The following is an 18,895-nucleotide window of genomic DNA, read 5'->3' on the forward strand; positions in this document are numbered from 1 at the left end:
CTAAGGACCTGAGTCTATGTGACTTGCCCAAGGCCGCGCCAGGGGGCAGTTGCAGAGGAACCAGGGACACCCAGGCCTGTGCCCAAGCCCCTGGGCCAACCTTCCTCCTCTGCCTCCTAGTCCTAGGAGAGGGTGTTAATCAGCTAGTGCTTGGGAGGCGCTTTGGGCTTCTTGGATGGAAGGTGCTAAACCAGTGTTGGAATGAAAGTCCTGCGGGAGGGGACCCTGCTGGCTCTCAATATGCCCCACGGGGTGCACGTGCCTCACAGCCCCATGCACACCTCTGAGGCTGTGCAACACTGACAGTGAAGTATCACTATTAATATGGGACCTTCAGTGAAGCCTGCACCAGTGTGACTGAGGACAGAAATCAGCCTGGCAGGCTCTGTCTCGGTTCCAGAATAATGTGAATGAAAATTGGCAATCTTTTAAGAACACCTTACTGGATGCCCCAAAAGCCAAAATCAAGACTGAAGGTTATACTGGTTAAAAAGCCAGCCTGGTTTAGAGGGGAAGTGCAATATATATATAACTAGTGGAAGAAAGGGGAAGTTGATAGTAATGAATATAAATCAGAAGTTAGGAACTGAAGAACATTGATAAGGGAAGCCAAGGGACACAAGGAGAAATCTGTGACCAGCAGAGTTAAGGACAATAAGTTCTTTAAATATATTAAGAACAAAAAGAATCCTGACAATGGTATTGGTCTATTACTAGATGGAAATGGCAGAACTATCAATATTAATGCAGAAAAGGGAGAAGTACTCAAGAAATATCTCTGTTCTGTATTTGGGGAAAAAACAGATGAGGCAGTCTCCTCATATAGTGTTAATACTCTTTCTATTCCACTAGTATCTCTGGAGGACATTAAACAGCAGCTGCTAAATTCTGACATGTTAAACCAACAAGTCCAAGAGTTTTAAAAGAGCTGGCTGAGGACCTTGCTGGACCATTAATGTTGCTTTTCATCAAGTCTTGGAGCACTGGGGAAGTTTCAGAAGACTGGACGAAAGCTAATGTTGTGCCAATTTTTAAAAAGCGTACAAGGGATGACCAGAGTAATTATAGGCCTGTCAGCCTGACAATGATTCTGGGCAAAATAATGGAGCAGCTGATATGGGACTTGATTAATAAAGAATTAAAGGAGGGTAATGGAGTTAATGCCAGTCAACATGGGTTTATGAAAAATAGATGCTGTCAAACTAACTTGTAATCACATCAAAAAAAGGTACCGAGTTTGGCTGATAAAGGTAACAGCACTGGCATAATACACTTAGACTGCTGTAAGGCGTTTGACTTGGTACCACACGGCATTTTGAGTAAAAACCGAGACCAATATAAAATTACCATGGCACACATGAAATGGATTAAAAGTTGGCTGACCGCGGGCCCTTCCAACTCTGATATTCTATGATTCTATGATAGGTCTCAAAATGTAACAGTAAATGGGGAATTGTGATGGTGGGGGAGGGTTATATTTCCAGTGGGGTCCCCCAGGAATCGGTTCTCGGCCCTAGGCTATTTAACATGTTTATCAATGACCTGGAAGAATCTCGAGTAGGAGTCGAGAGGTGATTTTCCTGCTGTATTTGGCCCTGATGTGATCAAGAAGGATGTTGATAAACTGGAGCGGGTTCAGAGAAGAGCGGTGCAGACACGTCCATGGTGGTCTCCCCCAAAGTGCTCGTATCTATAATAATGACAACGCGGCAGTGGCTGGGAGATGGGAATAACCTCACGACACTCCTGGGCCAGACAGGATCATAGGACCCCAAAAGACACCCCAGGAGGGGAGACTGGGATTGGGACGAGGAGCCTGGGCTGGGGAATAGGCAGGGCAGGGACAGGCTGGAGGGGAAGGGATAGAAGGGATGGCTGGGAAACACCCCAGACTGGCCATCCTTGGAGATTTCAACACTCAGCCCCAGAACTCCTCTCCTGGCTCCCCTCCTGTGGACTCTTGCAGGCCGTCTCTGGTTCAGCCCACCCAGCCGGTCACACCTGGGCCCTGCTCTGTGGTCCAGCTGTCAGTGTTGAGGACATCACTGCCCAGCCACTGCCCTGTGCTCACCATCCCCTCACTAAGGCATGGCCAGAGCTCTCCCAGCTGCAATGAGAGACCCGTGGGACAGCACCTCCCCTCCCCCCAGGACGAGGAGTCGAGAATTTGGCGAATCACCATCACTGTACGCTAGCTTCTCCTGTGTGCACGCTGGCCCCAACAGCCCCTCCCTCCCCATCGCCCACATCTCCGAGGTTCCCAACTCCCAGAGCCGGATGGAGAAAGGGGCTAGAAACTCGAACGCCGATAGCAGAAAACGACGACTGCTAAACATAGGATGAAACCGAATGGATCCCGCCAAGCCTATGCTGAGGCTGGATTACAGGCCAAGAGAACCTGCCTAGCAGCCTCCACTGAAGCGGACGTGTCCTGCCCCGAGGAGCTAGCCAGGGTGGTGAACCAGCCTGCATCAGCACTGAGCACCAAGTCCTGTGCAGAGCGATCATCCGACCGCCCTGAAAGGATCGCGCACGTTCGGGAATGTCTCTCCAAAAGCCTGGATCCACCTACCCAGAACCCCCAGCAGTCCCAGAGCTCAGCCCACTCACTCCTTGACAGTGACCAGAACGCCTTAAGGACACTAGACCCAAGAGCTGTGAATCCAGCCCTGCCCCTCCCGGCTGGTGGGAGTCACGATTCATGGGCAGGGCCCTGCAGGCATACACGCTGAGGGCAGCCCCTGCCCCAGAGACCTCACGGTCTAAAGCGATGGCCCAGGGTGGTCGTTGCACCCATTGTACAGGCGGGGAGCTACGGCACAGAGGGTCGGCGGTACAGCAGGGATTGAAGGCAGATGTCCAGGTCCCGCCCAGTGCCTTCACCTCAACCCCATCCTCTCCCTCTGCATTTCAACCTGCTGAGCACCCAGAACTCCAGCTGGCGCCAGGGGTGCTCAGCACCTCTGAGCATGCGGCAGTTGAGCTCGCAGGGCTAGCAAGTGAAGCTAGCAAGGCCTGTGCCTCATGCAGCGAAGCCAAGTGGCCACATTCACACTGGGAAAGTTCTTCGAGCCCTTGTCTGAAGGCAGGCGCGATACGTTTGGGCAGGAAGGTGTTACAGATCCATCTCCCCAAGCCAAGTGACTGGATAAGAAATGCAGGAATTTCTCTCCATGGGCTTTTCCTGTTTTCTTTCCTCCCCTTTGCAGCAAAAACACACACACTCCTTATGTAACTGTGCTCCAGATTTCCCCCCCTCTTGCACGTGCCTTAACCCCTCCAGAATTACTCTGGTTTTCCCTTTCCACGGGATGGCAATGGAGACTGCCTTTGGCTCCTTGAACACTGGCTTTGTCACTTGAAATACTGAACCCCAGCAGAGCGCCTCAGAAATATCCTAGCAATTCTGTTCCTGGAGCTCCGACTAGCCTAGGATGACCTCAGCCCCCGCCCACCCCCACCCCCGCAATAGGCCCTTGCGAGCTCAATTTTCATTTTATTTCAATGATTTCATTTTTTTAGGTGTTTCCTAGTCCCTGCACAGACAATGAGGGCCAAGAGGCTGGGGGAAAGCCATCCAGAATGTGAACTTGCTAGCATATATGTGTGACACTCTGTGTCCCTCTGTTGGTCAGAATCAGAACGGCTAATCTGTGTGTCATATGCTCTGTATGGCTAATCATTAATGAAGATTCCCTCCGTTAGTAAGGTCCTGTGCTTTTGGAAGAGAAGGATCCGAGCTCTAGCTGAGCCCATTTGTACTGTGACGTTCTGAGCACGCACAGCGAGAACGGCCGTACCCTGAAGTCCAAGGTGACTCTATTTCCCAGAAAAGAGAGGATTTGAGAGCACTGATGTAAGCAAGGAGCAGCATCTGCGGTGTGCGCAGCGTGGCACCAGCTGCCGACGCAGGGCTCTCGGACACCCTGTTAGAAGGAAGCGGGACTCCCAGGGTGTGCAAGTAGGACCCGTTCAAAGTTCCCTGGTGGGGGATGAAGCTGTTCATGGCTGGGTCACGGGTTTGAATCTCGCCTGAGCGGTTAGTGATTGAACGTCACTCCCGTGTTGTTAGTCTTGATTGACATGGAAGGGGCGGGGCCTTTGGTGCTGGGCGCTGCACGCATAAGTGACCCAGCCACGAGGCTCTCCATTAGAGAGCAAAGCAGAGGGGACAGGAAATGCAAGCCCTGCTCCTGAGCCGGGGCAGCTGGGTCCAGCAGGGACAGCAGCTTTTAACCAGCCCTTTGCCTGCATTTTAATGCCCGTTACAGCCCCGAGCTCAAAGGTTTGGCAAATCGTGGGCGTGGGGGGCTGAGGCCCACAGGGCTCTGCATTCCAGCCCTCAGTTCTGGGGGATGAGAGCAGCCCTGGGGCAGGCAGAACAGCTCCAGGCCAAAGCCTGAGAGGCTCCAGACACCCGAGTGGAGCAGGCGCCCTCAGGCCGTGCACCGCCCCAGGCCACGCGAGACCCTTGCAAGCTGGAATTGACACGCAGGAGACAGGGCTGCATTTACCAGCCCCGGGGGCTCGCCTGCGCCTCACGAGAGCAGTGGGAGCCACTCTGAGCACTCCCTTTATTCCCAGCAGGGCCCACAGGGCGGAGAAGGGTCACAACCAGCTGGGGCTGACAAATGGCTGAGACCCTGAAACCACCGGGCTCCAGGCAGTTTGCCCTAGGAACGTGAGTTCCTAGGCTCCACGCTGGGGTAGCTGGTTGGATTCTCTGGCCAGTCATGCGGGAGGTCAGACAGATGATCCGATGGCCCTTTCTGGCCTTCCAGCCTATGCAAAGGGTCTCACAGAGCCCTCACTTTCCAGTTCTACCCTGCAGAGCCCCGGCAGGCCCCAACCACGTACACATCAACGGCATGGGTGGGGGGCCCACAGCAGCACTCCCCCTCCCCCTAGACAGCATTATCCCCTGGGTGTGCGGGTGTCACGCTCACATTGTCAGACACAATCCTGCTGGCCAGCGCAGGTGCCTGTCCTTCACTGGCTGCCACGCGACTGACATACTGCCCGGGCGCTGGCTGTAGCCCACAGGCACTGGGAGCTTGGCAGGGGCAGAGCGCACTTGCTCCTGCTGCGAAAGCACAGGCCCCAGAGACTGAGCTACAGGAGAATCTCCGTCCAAGGTTAGCAGTATGGGGTTCATGACACACAGCCAAACAGTTCTGATTCCCTCCAGGTGATGGCGATGACGTACATACACACACACATGCACACACTAGCCCTCGCCCTCTCAGTTATAGGAGTTCTCTCCTCTCTCTCCCTGGAGCTGTTTCAGGGCCGTGCTGCCCTCTGGTGGTACCCAGAGCTGGGGCTTATGCCTGGACTCAGGGAGGAGGGAGGGGTCTTTTGGGCCGAGTGTCTCTGCCCCTCCCCAGAAAGGCTGAGCCCAGAACCCAGGAGAGCAGAGGAGAATCTGTGCCAATGTGGCAGGGAGGTCCTGCGCTGCTCAGGGAGACGGGAGGCAGAGAGGACTGAGCGTACTGCCTGTCTTGCCCTGGGCGCTGTTCCCACCTGTGGAGCTGGGAGAGCTGCTCGCCCAGGCGGGGGAGCCGGGCGTGGGCAGCTGCTCCCCGCGAGCTGTGCAGGGTGCGTGTGCTCAGTCCCTGGGGGGCATCTCCTCATGGGCAGGAGTCTGTGGAGCAGCCCAGCCCGGAGGGAGCCTTTCAGACATGCCCCAAGATGACTCAGGTTGGCTACTGAAAATACCAGCAGCAGCATTCAGGGCATCCTGCTTTGCTTGCCCCAACTGCCTTGGATAGGGAGAATCTCTAACTATTACAGTATGGGTGCTAGGCCACACAGTTGGGCAGCCCCCTTTCCACCCAGTAGAGGGCAGTGGGACACAGAAACACCAGCCAGTCAGCTCTAGCAGCATCTAGAGGACTCCAGGGGAAACTCCCCCAACCAGAGGCCAAAGTCTGGGGGTTATCACCACTCCAGTTGGCACAAGGGAGGCTAGAAATCCTGAGCAAGCGCTCAGTCTTGGGAGATGGCTGGCCGAGTTTGTAGACTGGAGAGGGCTGGCAAAGGAGCCTTTGATGGTGTCCCTTTAACTTCCCAGCTGATAGCAGATTTTGTTCTCTCTGGTTTGCTAATCCTCACTGCTCAGCCTGGGCTCTCCTGGAGTGCCAGGAACGGCAGGGGCAGTTTCCCAGCGGGTGAGAACACGGCTAAGGTGGATGAGGTCAGGCCAGGGGTTTGGCATGGCTTTGCTGGCTAGCCTCGCTCCAGCCACTGTTCACCCCTGGAGCAGAGGAGTGGGGGAGCTCGAGGGCTCTTGGTTGTTGGTGGAGCCAAGCTGGAGTCGGGGCTTTTGGGGGCTGTTGGCTCAGGACTTGGCTCCCTAGGGCAGCATCCAAGGCCAGCGCACGCGGCTCTGAGCCTCCGGTGGTTTGGCTGATCCTGACTCAGCACAGCCAGAGCTTTTATTCATCGCCCCAAAGCGCTGGGAAGAGATTCAAGCTCAGGCCGTATCTGTGCAGCTTGAGCCACTTCCCGCGCCCCTTCCTGCAGCCAGCAGGGCAGGGAATTGTCCTTAAAGGAACAGCGTCGGGGTTCCTTCCGCTGCTGGGCAGCAACCCCCGTTTGTGCAGCGCTGGGTTCCAGGACGCTGCCGTGGGGATTGCTCCTTCCAAGGGGCTGCTGTGTCCAAACTTGCTGGGTCTGGATTAAACCTGGCGAAGACGCTGAGGCCTGATGTGTGGAGAGCCAAGCTGTGGCATGCGGCTCTTCCATTAATCTCTGGCCTCCCCGGATGCCACAGCCGGCACTCGGCTGCACCACAGGGTATGAACTTCTCAGCAGCAGCAGGGACAGCACCTAATTCTTCCTTCTAAAGCCCAGGGCCCTTGCATTTGAGCTAAAGGAGAATCCCCACCAGCTGTTAACAGTATAGGGCCTTTGATACACAGCTGACCAATTCTTATTATATCCTGGCCAGAGGTGCACATGTAACCCAGGAGACGTGTGGGATACACACACATACCCGCTAGCCAGTGCTTTGTATATTCCTGCTGGCTGCAGCTGCCCCCTGGAAAGTACTTCTCTAGCCCTTGGCATGTAGAGAGCCCTCGCAGCCCCCGAGGGAGACAGGCCAGTGTCCGTGGGGAAATGGCAGCATGGGGAGATTGCCCCGTGGACACTGGCGCTCAGATCGGGGGTGGGGGTTATCCCATCAGGCTTGGCCAGTGTCCTTGGTTTGGGAGAAGGCAAGAGGTGGTGCCATCCCGGACAGGAGGGGCAGCCCATGTGTGGGGCGCAGGGCAGAGGAGGGAGGCTGTGGAATATCTAAGGGCTGTCACCGGCAGAGCAGCAGCAGGGCCCCCCAAGCTCCTCCCCCCTTGGCCACTCTCTGTGCCCTTCTTGGGGCTCTCTGGGGCAGGGGTGGAGGGCACAGCCCCCCCCCCGCCAGGTATGGAGCTCCCCTCTGGCCCATGGAGCGCGGGGGTTCCCATCCACAGCACCCCCATCTGCTGGCTGCTTTGCCACTGAACCGAGACCAGCCTCACGTTAAACCACCCAGGTCATGGCCCCCTGCCTGGCATGCTGGCACTGCCCTGGCTGTCGGGGCTGCCCCACAGCTTGGCCCCGGCCCCCTTAACCCCTGCAGGATCCATGTGAGCAAGGCTGCTGGTTCCTTTGGCCAGGCCCCAGTTCCCCACGGCTGTGGAGCCTCAAGGCACGGCTGAGGCTGCGGGCTCCTTTCCAAGGCAAACACTGGTGGCAGCCCGATGGCCACATGGCTCCTGCCCAAACCCGCCGCCACTTCAGCTCTCTTCTGCACAGGGCCCGGAGCCGCATTGGTCCTCAGGGAATCAATTCTAAAGCACTTAGAGGAGAGGAAAGTGATCAGGAACAGTCAGCCTGGATTCACCAAGGGCAGGTCATACCTGACTAATCTAATTGCCTTCTATGACGAGATAACTGGCTCTGTGGATGAAGGGAAAGCAGTGGACATGTGTTCCTTGACTTTAGCAAAGCTTTTGACACGGTCTCCCACAGTATTCTTGCCAGCAAGTTAAGGAAGTATGGGCTGGAAGAATGCACTATAAGGTGGGTAAAAAGCTGGCTAGATTGTCGGGCTCAACGGGTAGTGATCAATGGCTCCATGTCCAGTTGGCAGCCGGAAAGTGATCAGGAACAGCCAGCATGGATTCACCAAGGGAAGGTCATGCCTGACTAATCTAATCGCCTTTTATGATGAGATTACTGGTTCTGTGGATGAAGGGAAAGCAGTGGATGTATTGTTTCTTGACTTTAGCAAAGCTTTTGACACGGTCTCCCACAGTATTCTTGTCAGCAAGTTAAGGAAGTATGGGCTGGAAGAATGCACTATAAGGTGGGTAAAAAGCTGGCTAGATTGTCGGGCTCAACAGGTAGTGATCAATGGCTCCATGTCTAGTTGGCAGCCAGTATCAAGTGGAGTGCCCCAAGGGTCGGTCCTGGGGCCGGTTTTGTTCAATATCTTCATAAATGATCTGGAGGATGGTGTGGATTGCACTCTCAGCAAATTTGCGGATGATACTAAACTGGGAGGAGTGGTAGATACGCTGGAGCGGAGGGATAGGATACAGAAGGACCTAGACAAATTGGAGGATTGGGCCAAAAGAAATCTGATGAGGTTCAATAAGGACAAGTGCAGGGTCCTGCACTTAGGACGGAAGAACCCAATGCACAGCTACAGACTAGGGACCGAATGGCTAGGCAGCAGTTCTGCGGAAAAGGACCTAGGGGTGACAGTGGACGAGAAGCTGGATATGAGTCAGCAGTGTGCCCTTGTTGCCAAGAAGGCCAATGGCATTTTGGGATGTATAAGTAGGGGCATAGCGAGCAGATCGAGGGACGTGATCGTTCCCCTCTATTCGACATTGGTGAGGCCTCATCTGGAGTACTGTGTCCAGTTTTGGGCCCCACACTTCAAGAAGGATGTGGATAAATTGGAGAGAGTCCAGCGAAGGGCAACAAAAATGATTAGGGGTCTGGAACACATGAGTTATGAGGAGAGGCTGAGGGAGCTGGGATTGTTTAGCCTGCAGAAGAGAAGAATGAGGGGGGATTTGATAGCTGCTTTCAACTACCTGAAAGGGGGTTCCAGAGGATGGCTCTAGACTGTTCTCAATGGTAGCAGATGACAGAACGAGGAGTAATGGTCTCAAGTTGCAGTGGGGGAGGTTTAGGTTGGATATTAGGAAAAACTTTTTCACTAAGAGGGTGGTGAAACACTGGAATGCGTTACCTAGGGAGGTGGTAGAATCTCCTTCCTTAGAGGTTTTTAAGGTCAGGCTTGACAAAGCCCTGGCTGGGATGATTTAACTGGGAATTGGTCCTGCTTCGAGCAGGGGGTTGGACTAGATGACCTTCTGGGGTCCCTTCCAACCCTTATATTCTATGATTCTATGATTCTATGATCAAGTGGAGTGCCCCAGGGGTCGGTCCTGGGGCCGGTTTTGTTCAATATCTTCATAAATGATCTGGAGGATGGTGTGGATTGCACCCTCAGCAAGTTTGCAGATGACACTAAACTGGGAGGAGTGGTAGATACGCTGGAGGGCAGGGATAGGATACAGAGGGACCTAGACAAATGGGAGGATTGGGCCAAAAGAAATCTGATGAGGTTCAACAAGGACAAGTGCAGAGTCCTGCACTTAGGACGGAAGAATCCCATGCACAGCTACAGACTAGGGACCGAATGGCTAGGCAGCAGTTCTGCAGAAAAGGACCTAGGGGTGACAGTGGACGAGACGCTGGATATGAGTCAGCAGTGTGCCCTTGTTGCCAAGAAGGCCAATGGCATTTTGGGCTGTATAAGTAGGGGCATTGGCAGCAGATCAAGGGACGTGATTGTTCCCCTCAATTCAACACTGGTGAGGCCTCACCTGGAGTACTGTGTCCAGTTTTGGGCCCCACACTACAAGAAGGATGTGGAAAAATTGGAAAGCGTCCAGCGGAGGGCAACAAAAATGATTCGGGGACTGAAACACATGACTTATATGAAGAGGCTGAGGGAACTGGGATTGTTTAGTCTGCGGAAGAGAAGAATGAGGGGAGATTTGATAGCTGCTTTCAACTACCTGAAAGGGGGGTCCAAAGAGGATGGTTCTAGACTATTCTCAGTGGTGGCAGATGACAGAACAAGGAGCAATGGTCTCAAGTTGCAGTGGGGGAGGTTTAGGTTGGATATTAGGAAAAACTTTTTCACTAGGAGGGTGGTGAAGCACTGGAATGGTTTACCTAGGGAGGTGCTGGAATCTCCTTCCTTAGAAGTTTTTAAGGTCAGGCTTGACAGAGCCCTGGCTGGGATGATTTAGTTGGGATTGGTCCTGCTTTGAGCAGGGGGTGGGACTAGATGACCTCCTGAGGTCCCTTCCAACCCTGATGTTCTAGGATTCTCGGATCGGTGGCCGTGTCTGTCCAGGGGCGACAGAGGATCAGCAGCCGCACTGCCAGAGTGCTGACCCCGCGCCGGGGCCCCGAGCGGAGCCGCTGTGCAACCGGCACCAGGCGGGCAGGGCAAAGAGCTCTTGGCTTGCAGAGGGATGGGCAGCACCAGCTGGCATCTGCACGTTCCTGGGAAGGGGGGGATGTACGTCACCCCCCACCCCGCACACACCCACACCTATCACAGCATCAGGAACAACGGGACCTGGGGATCTGACACCATTACAATAGGGGTTTGATGGAACCTGTGGGGCCTTTCTGAGATCCCCCTCCCCCAGCCTTTCCCGAGGGCAAATGGCCACATTGTGCGGGTGAGCAGCATGACGCTGGCAGCCCGGGTGCCAGGTCATGCCAAGGTCCCACTGCCCAACATGCTGGGAGCAGCCTGGCTCCCCTGGGTGCTGGGGTGGTTAAACTAGGTACACTAAAAGCTGTGTTATCCGGCACGGTATCAACCCGAAAACTCTATTACCTGGCATTTCTGGCCTCTCCCAATACAAATCTTCAGTCTAGTGACCGGGACCAGGACCGGCCCACTGCCCAGGAGGTCGTGCAATTGCACATTCTGCACTCCGCTTTTATGCCAAAGAGGCGGAAGACAAGTCAGGAAGCTGCTATCAGGGATTTATTGAAAAAAGCAGCTCCCAGGGTGTGTCATCGGGTCAGTACAGATTCAGCCCAATCTCCTCCACATGCTACATCTGCGACGATAATTGACGTGGATCCCGAGGCCCTGCAAGGCCCTGGAGGGTTCTGAATCACAAAGAAAGACCCGGTTCTTTTCAGTGTAGTGTAGGGAGCTGGGTGTGCGCCGTGTGTACGGTTCACTGCCCAGTGTGATATATAGTGTCATTAGGTAACCTACTGTGTAGAAAACTTTACCTGCATACACCTCAGTGCTTCAAGAAACCAGCCACTCTGCAGTGCAGGACTACTACTGGATTGGGGAAGACCCGTAAACTATTTTATACTTTATTTATTTTATTGTATTCTCATTCTTTGAAACTTGGTATTCCATTGGTAAGTATAACTCTTAGTTAACCCAGTGCCGTACAGTCCCCAGGTCTCTGACACCTGATGGACCGGGTGCCATACAGTCCCCTGATCTCCGACACCCGACGGACTCGGTGCCGTACAGTCCCCAGGTCTCTGACACCTGATGGACCGGGTGCCATACAGTCCCCTGATCTCCGACACCCGACGGACTCGGTGCCGTACAGTCCCTGTATCACACTCTGATGAGCCTCAATTCCCCATCTGTAAAATGGGACGAAGACGCCTGCCTTTCCCCACCTTTTGCCTTGTCGTCTCTTCAGGGCAGGGCCTGGTTCTCACTCCACATAGGTACAGCACCGAGCACCTCCCTCGGGGGGGGGGGCACCCGGGCGTGGCCGCAACCCAAGCAGTAAGAGCACGAGAATGGCTCTGTACACGGTGGGTGGCAGGGCTGCTGCCAGACATCAGGCTCTTGTGAGTTGTACCAGAGACGGGCTGGCTCCAGAGCGCCCTCCCCAGAGACATACACACCAGGCGCGTTTCCACAAGCTCCTCTAATGCCTGGCCAGGTAGGGCTGCTGTATGTGTGTAGACAAGATGTGGGTTGCATGGCGCCACCTAGTGGCTGAACTGTGTAATACAGTTTAACATTCCATCAGGTCTCCCCCTTCCAGTTCGCCGGATTCACACTGTCACGCGGTCTGCGAAGTTCAGCCCGTGACCGTCTGTTCAGTGTCTCGGAGTCGTCCTGGTTTGCTAATCACACGACCCAAACGCGTGACAACTTGGCCACCTGGCTGCCCATTACCTGCTGTGGTCGGTTTGGAATCCTCGCGCCTTCGTCTTCTTGTCCAGCATCGGCCACCTGCAGAGTTTGCTCCGTTGATTGTTCTTTCTGAGGAACAAGCTGCAGATGTCGATGGTGTCTGCTGAACTCCCCGCTGTGGGTCTGGATCACACAGTAAGGTTCCCGGCCGGGCCGTTCTCTCTCCGAGGGCAGGTCTACACTTAGCGCTTTAACGGAGATGCTCTGCACTGACGGGAGAAGCTCTCCCAACTCCCTGAGAGACAGCAGCCCTGCCGATGGGAGAAGCTCTCCTGCCGACATAGCACTGCCGGGGGGTGGGGGTCGGGGGTGAAGCTGGTAGAGCGAAGTCACTCGGGGTGGATTTTTCACCCCCCAGGAGACGTAGTTATACTGATGTAAGTCTGTAGTGTAGACCTGCCCTTAGGGATGTCTGGCCTCTTTGGAGAGTAGAAGTTGGAACAGCTGTTCTGAGTTGTCTTCTCATAAGAAGCTGTGCTGGACTGTATCCAGTAGCTGTTTTAGTGATGATCTGTATCCCGGAAGAGCAAGAAATGGGTCTTCCTGCTGTAGGATTTTCTTGGCTGTCTGTACAGCTCTCTCAGCCTCCCCATTCGCTTCTGGGTAATGTGGGCTGTTAGGAATATGATCAAAGTCATATTTCATTTGGAATGACTTAAATTCTGCTGCAGTGAATTGAGAGCCATCGTCCATCACTAGTTGTCCTGGAATACCAAAGTGTGCAAAAGTGCACTTCAGTTTCTCAGAAGTCATCAGCAGGCCCTCAAAGTGTACCTGAGTTTCTCAGACTAGGGACCGAATGGCTAGGCAGCAGTTCTGCGGAAAAGGACCTAGGGGTGACAGTGGACGAGAAGCTGGATATGAGTCAGCAGTGTGCCCTTGTTGCCAAGAAGGCCAATGGCATTTTGGGATGTATAAGTAGGGGCATAGCGAGCAGATCGAGGGACGTGATCGTTCCCCTCTATTCGACATTGGTGAGGCCTCATCTAGAGTACTGTGTCCAGTTTTGGGCCCCACACTTCAAGAAGGATGTGGATAAATTGGAGAGAGTCCAGCGAAGGGCAACAAAAATGATTAGGGGTCTGGAACATATGAGTTATGAGGAGAGGCTGAGGGAGCTGGGATTGTTTAGCCTGCAGAAGAGAAGAATGAGGGGGGATTTGATAGCTGTTTTCAACTACCTGAAAGGGGGTTCCAAAGAGGATGGCTCTAGACTGTTCTCAATGGTATCAGATGACAGAACGAGGAGTAATGGTCTCAAGTTACAGTGGGGGAGGTTTAGATTGGATATTAGGAAAAACTTTTTCACTATGAGGGTGGTGAAACACTGGAATGCGTTACCTAGGGAGGTGGTAGAATCTCCTTCCTTAGAGGTTTTTAAGGTCAGGCTTGACAAAGCCCTGGCTGGGATGATTTAACTGGGAATTGGTCCTGCTTTGAGCAGGGGGTTGGACTAGATGACCTTCTGGGGTCCCTTCCAACCCTTATATTCTATGATTCTATGATTCTATGATTCTATGATTCTCAATAACACTGCACCATGTTGTGTCTTTCAAGTACATTATTTCAATATTTCAAGGAAAATAGTCCACAAGAACCAGGTCTTGATGTTCTCTGAAGTCACATAAATCTGCAGCTCGTCTCTTCCAAGGTCTGGCTGGTAGAGGTGCTGTTGTGAAAAGTTCTTTGCATTGTGTTGGTCTGTTAGTTCTGCAATACTCTCAATATTTTATTCTTTAAATCCTTGCTGATGCCCGGCCCCCACACTGACTGGTTGGCCCATTCGTGGCATTTCATTAATCCTTGATGTCCTTCATGCATGAGGTTTAGGATTTCTCCTCTCATTCCGCTTGGAATTACAATGCAATCCCCTTTAATCATGCGTCCATTTGACTCAATTGCCCACGCACTGCAAAGTAGTCTCTTGTCACTTCTTTAGAGTCCTTTAGATACATGGGCCAGGCGTCCCAATGTAACTTAGAACATCCGGAAATGGCGTGTCTGTTGGGGTTGCTTCTGAATGGCATGGGCCGGTTCCCCACAGAAACAACTTACAGAGACAAACGCTTTGCAGTCAGAGTGTATGTGATCAAAGGACCACAGACCGATAGCCTTCTCAGCTGCAATGTGGCAGCCACGGTGGGCCAGCGAGAAGGTGGAAGAACTTGATGGAGTCTGGGAGAACATGTACAGATCTCCATGTGGACGGGATTCGGCTAGTCAGAGCTGTGTCCGGGAACTTCAGCACACCCCCCGTCCTGAATTTCCCCCAAACCATCTGGCCTGAAGTCTCCTGGACGTCTCAGAGACACAACAAGGTCTGTTTGCTCCTTTAAAAGAGTCAATACCCAGCAGCTTGCCATGTTAACTGGAGTTAACAATCACTTCAGTTCAAACCCAGCATGGGGCTGCGTTAGACTAAAATAAAACAAGTTGATTAACAACAGGACATGGCTAAGCAATGCCAAGTGAAGGAGATGAAGGCAGAGATGGCGACAAGCAAAGAGAAGTGAAAACAGGGATCGGAAAATCTAAAATGGACTCTAGCCAGGTGCAGTCCTTGTTTAAGATGGTTTCTCCCACCAATTATTCCTTGCCCAGCCCCGCTGACTGTCTCTGTCAGAAGTAGGAGGTGCTGGTTTCCCTTGTCTGCTGAGGTGAAGGAGAAAGATGGAGTCTCTCTCTCCCCAAGGGGATGTCTTTACTCCAGGAGTTCAGTCCTGCGCCTCTCTGGGGTCAGGAGCTGTGCTTATTCCTGTCTCTTGAGCTCAGGGGCACTGGATGGTTGTAGTCATCAGCAGGCCCTCAAAGTGTACCTGAGCCAGCTGGGATTGTTCTGTGCTCACTCATTTCTAGCTGCCCCTTCCTGGACCCTGGGGGGGCCTTCCTAGGACATGTAGCATTAATGGGATCTAGTCTAAAGCAGCCGCACCATTCGCGGAGGGAAGCTCAGAATGAGCGACTGAGGAAGGGGCTTTGCTTCAGGAGCTATCGCGTGGCCCTGCTACCCTGGCCCCAAGCTCCCTACACCCAGCTCTGCCAGGAGCTTCCTGGATGGTTGATGTGGATTCTTAATAACTCTGGAACCTCCGGGGAAGTTCCAGAGACTGGCAGATAGCTCCTGTTGGGCCCAGCTTTAAAAACGGGAAACAGGAGGAGCCAGGTAATTATAGGCCTGTCAGCCTGAGATCAACCCTGGCCAAAGTGATGGACCAGCTGGTACAGGAGTCTGTCAATAAAGAGTTAAAGGAATGTAATACAATGAATGCCAACCCACATGGGTTTATGGCAAATAGATCCTGTCAAACTAACTGGGTTTCTCTTTTAGACAAGATTACACATTTGGTTGATAAAGGTAACAGTGTGGATGTGCTATTTGTAGACATCTGTATGGCGTTTGACTTGGTACCACAACGACATTTTGATTAAAAAGCTAGAATGACGCAAAATTAACACAGTACAAATTAAATGGATTAAAAACTGGCTAACTGATAGGTCTCAAAACGGGGACTCTTCATCAAGTGTGTTTCTAGTGGGGGCCCTCAGGGATTGGTTCTGGGCTCTATTTGGCATTTTTATGGAAGAAAACAAAAATCACACCTGCAAACACAAAGATCGGGGGAGTGGTAAATAATGCAGAGGACACATCACCAACACAGAGCGATATGAATCACTTGGTAAACTGAGCACAAGCAAACTGTATGTGTTTTAATAGGGCCAAGCATAGAGGTGTATGTCTGGGAACAAAGACCGCAGGCTGGACTTACAGGACGGGGGACTCTCTCCTGGGAAGCAGCAACTCTGAAAAAGTTTTGGGGTTGTGGTGGGTAATCAGTGGAACAGGAGCTCCCAGTGCGATGCTGAGGTCAAAGGGATAATGGGATCCTGGGCTGCATGAACAGGGGACTCTCGGGTAAGAGCAGAGAGGTGATCTTACCTCTGTATCTGGCACTGGTGCGACCATTGCTGGAACGCTGCGTCTAGTTCTGAGCCTGCAATTCAGGAAGGATGTGGATAAACTGGAGAGGGGTCAGAGGAGAAAGATGAAAGGATTAGAAACCTGCCTTGTTGTGATAGACTCACGGAGCTCCATCTGTTTAGCTTAACCAAGAGAAGCTAAAGGGTGTGTTGTGGGGCAGCCCCCGCCTGCATCAGGCCATGGCAAGGCAGGTGCACCAAGCCTCAGTTTCTCTATTTGTCTGCCTGTGAAAGGAAAATTTTCTTTCAGTGCCCAGTACACACCCTGCCTCTGGGCTTAGCTTATTCATATCCCCTGGGCAGCAGTTCCCCAAACCCTTGCAGTAAAACCATTCTCCATACGCCCAGTGCAGCGGTTCCCCATCCCTCTCTCCAAGGACACCTCCTCCAAATCCCCTGCCCCAGAGCCCACCAGCACTCTTTGCCCAGTTCCTTTGCCTTTCTCCTGGGGCCCGACTGTCCAGGCCACCCCACGGAGAGTCACCACTCTCATGCCTCTTCTACCACGGCCCCGGGTCAGGTCTCCTGCCAGAGAGCTCCCTGAAGCGTCCCACTGCCCTGGACCCTGCCTGCAAGACCCACCCTGCCCTGGGGCCTTCCCCTGGGGACCTGTCCCCTGTTCTTGGCCTCTTCCTACCCTCAGACAGCTCCCCTCCTGCAGTGCTGTGCTCCCAGACCTCCCTGCCTGCGAGTACCGCCCCTGCGACTCCAGCACCAGCCCTCCTGCCTTGGCTTCCCCTGCCCTGGCTGAATCACCCCCGTGACGTTATTGACATAACCTGGGACTGTATAGATCATCGTTGCAACCAAGGTCCTGTGGTGGCAGCAAATCTTATATAAAAGGGGTCAAATAAGGTGTCTCAGACAAGGTGATGGTTTGCTGGTTAGGATGATGCTATCTGTATGTGGGTATCATTTTTGTAGTTGAAGTTATGAACATTGGCTCTGTACTGTCCGTAGTTCAAACTTGTGCTCTGCTTCTGGGTGACACCCCAGACAAGTGGGTGTCCGCTCTGCCTAGCCTGATGGGTGGCCCGTTAAGGACCATCAGCGACATAACTGACCCATTGAGAGAAGGCAGACTCGCCTGGGGACTCAGCCAGGTGTGCAGGGACCTGCCTAGGGACAGAACTCTGAGGTGTTTCCAGGCCCTGGGATGGGCAGCTTGTCTTTGGGACAAAGAAAGAGACCACACGGCAAGAGACTATAAAAAGCTGCGGCAGCTCCTCCATCTGGTCTTCAATCCTGCTTCCTACCTCTGGAGGGACTTTGCTACATGGAAGCTTTGACCCAAGGACTGAAAGACCCATCCCAGCTGGGGATGTTCTCCAAAGACGGGATTTGAACCTCCAGTTTATTCCATCGCGGCTGTGTGACGAAGTGGGACTGTTCTTAATGTTTCCCCTGAATAGTGTGGGGTTGCCTCAGTTTCCCCTATGCAATTCTTAAGTATTTAGGTGGTGGGGTGCCAGGAAACAGGGTGTCGGCCATTCTCTGTGTCCAGACCCCTGCACACACCTGCCCTCTAGGGCTCTGCAATGATCATACACCCTTACCCCACCCCCTAGAGACTTAAGAACTGCCTAGGGGAAACTGAGGCACCCCCACACTGTTCAGAGGAAACATTAAGAACAGTCCTGCTTTGTCACAGGCTGCAAGCCTGAACCAAGAACTTGGCCATGACTGTGAGTCATTGATTCCATTTAACCAGTTCTAGCTCTCATCTCTCTCTTTTTCCTTTTATGAATTATGAATAAACCTTTAAATTTTAGATTCTAAAGGATTGGCAACAGCATGATTTGTGGGCAAGATCTGATTTGTATATTGACCTGGGTCTGGGGCTTGGTCCTTTGGGGTCGAGGGAACTTTTTTTCTTTTACTGGGGTATTTGGTTTTCATAACCATTTGTCCCCATAACAAGTGGCACTGGTGGGGATACTGGGAAACTGGGGTGTCTAAGGGAATTGCTTGTGTGACTTGTGGTTAGCCAGTGGGGTGAGACCGAAGTCCTCTCTGTCTGGCTGGTTGGGTTTGACTTGGGGTGCACAGAAACCCCAGCCTTGGTTTAAGCAATTTGTCCTGAACTGGCACTCTCAGTTGGGTCCCGCCAGAACCAGCATCGTTACACCCCCTTTTCCTCCATCCCCCCCGCCCCCACCCCCCGAGCCTTCTGCTCGGCAGGGCCCAGCTTTGGGCAGCTCCAACCCCCCGGGGCTCTCCCTCCTGTGCATAGGCGGCCGATGACCTGTCCCCCGGCCCTCCCCTTGTGCCTGAGGCCCTGGCTCTCCCCCCGCCTTGTCTTCCCTCCCCCACAGGAGAGGAGCCAGGGCAGAGAACTGCAGGAGGGGGCTTGAGGGCGGAGCATGGGCAGGGCCATGCCAGACTGTTTGCTGGTGCCCCTCACTCCCGACCCACAGCCCCCTCTATCCCAGGCCTGCCCACCTCCCTTCCCCCCCCCTCAACTCTGCTGTTTCCTCTCACTCCCGATCTGCAGCCCCCTGCCCCCCCCCACTTGCGCACAGCACATCCACCTCCCTCACGGACCTGATCCAGCTCCCACCCACCCCTGGGAAGCCGCCTCTTGCCTTGGGACGTGTGAAGTTGAGTGACCCAACCCCGCACTGGGCTGGACTTCCCCTGAACCAG

The sequence above is a fragment of the Caretta caretta genome, chromosome 4 (genome assembly GCF_965140235.1).
Source record: "Caretta caretta isolate rCarCar2 chromosome 4, rCarCar1.hap1, whole genome shotgun sequence".
In the NCBI taxonomy this organism is placed as follows: Eukaryota; Metazoa; Chordata; order Testudines; family Cheloniidae; genus Caretta; species Caretta caretta.